At 40.3% G+C, this 1,562-nt stretch overlaps 1 non-coding gene across 1 annotated transcript; it reads right to left on the bottom strand.

Annotated features, from left to right (window-relative positions):
* Window positions 1–225: 225 nt before the first annotated feature.
* Window positions 226–332, bottom strand: LOC148208106 (U6 spliceosomal RNA). Its single transcript, XR_015789152.1, has one exon. It is a non-coding gene; the product is annotated as a U6 spliceosomal RNA (small nuclear RNA).
* Between the last annotated feature and the right edge of the window lie 1,230 nt (window positions 333–1,562).

The following is a 1,562-nucleotide window of genomic DNA, read 5'->3' as shown; positions in this document are numbered from 1 at the left end:
AGGTCACCCAGTCGAAGATTGCTCTAAGTCAAGCACACATAACTTTGGAGTTCTTACGATTGAGTTATCGAAAATGAAAGTGCACCTTATTAGTATAGGTAGTAACTATCAATTCTTTTAAGTCTTTTCTTAACCATGCTCCATGGTCTCAGGATCCCTCTCATTCAAATTTAGTATCAGTTCATTCATGTACCACACTTCTCTCTACTTGAGCGTCACATGCCAAAACATTTGGACCATTTCTCGATTTGTGCGTGTCACTCTTGCGCATGGGTCATGATAATCTTCTTTGTATCGTTTCAATTTTATCAGATATCCCCGTGGCATGTGACGTCCGAGTAGAGAGGAGGGGTACATGAATGAATCGATACCACATCCGAATGAGAGGGATCCTGAGACCATGGAAGCATGGTTAAGAAAAAACTTAAAAGAATTGATAGTTACTACCTATACTAATAAGGTGCACCTTCCTTTTCGGTAACTCAATCGTAAGAAAGGACTCATGTTGGTCAGTAAAGATAGTCTACGCTCTTTTAAGTAGCTCAGAACTATATTACCAACAATAAATTACATCTCAAAGTGGGTAAAAGCAATTGTTTACTCCACTAGTGATGCTAAGGTGATAACCAAATTCCTTCACAAGAACATTTTTACAAGATTTGGCACTCCACGAGTAGTCATCAGTGATGAAGGATCACACTTCATCAACAGAGTTGTGGTATCGAATGGCCAAGCTAAAATTTCAAGTATGGAAATTAAGAGCATACTGGAAAAAGTAGTGAGCACCAATAGGAGGGATTGATGTACCAAATTGGATGATGCTCTATGGGCTTACCACACATCTTTTAAAACACCATTGGGTACTTCACCTTATTAGCTGGTATTTGGAAAGCCCTGTCATTTCCCTCTAGAGCTAGAGCATAACTGTCGTAAGAAACTTAGTCTTAACTATGTTGCAGTAGGGGATATGAGAAAGCTACAATTGTTGGATCTCGAGGAATTTAGACTGGAAGCATATGAGAATGCTAAGATCTATAAGGAGAAAATGAAGAAGTGGCATAATGCAAGAATCTAGCAGAGAAGTTTTAAAAATGGTCAACAAATTCTCCTCTACAACTCTATGTTGAAATTGTTCCCAAACAAATTGAAATAAAGGTGGTCTACGCCTTTTACAATAACACATTTTTTTCCTTTTCGAGCTCTGAGAGTCTAATAATCTAAGTCAGAGAGAGAATTCCTAGTAAACGGTCAGCGCTTAAAGTATTACTGTGGAGAAAATTGGTGAGGCTAGGGTGGTTAACGTGGTGACAGGCTCTTTATAAAGTACTTAGGAGCAAGAACTTCCACCACCGCCATCGCAACCTTGCCTTGAGAAAGAGCCTGTCACCATGTTAACCACCCTAGCCCCACTTAAACCACCCATAGAGACCACTCAAACAACCATCTTTGAGTCCCCTCTAATCCTCCCGCAAGGCCGTCATCTAGTTTAGAGCCTTCCTCCACCACACAAGCTACTATATCGCTCAGCCCTACCATTACTCAAGTGCCACTAGTCCGAAAAG

The sequence above is a fragment of the Momordica charantia genome (assembly GCF_013281855.1).
Source record: "Momordica charantia cultivar OHB3-1 chromosome 11 unlocalized genomic scaffold, Mcharantia_2.0 BLBB01000011.1, whole genome shotgun sequence".
Classification (NCBI taxonomy): Eukaryota; Viridiplantae; Streptophyta; class Magnoliopsida; order Cucurbitales; family Cucurbitaceae; genus Momordica; species Momordica charantia.
Note: the sequence above shows the minus strand (reverse complement) of the source record. Positions and strands in the feature narration are given on the sequence as shown.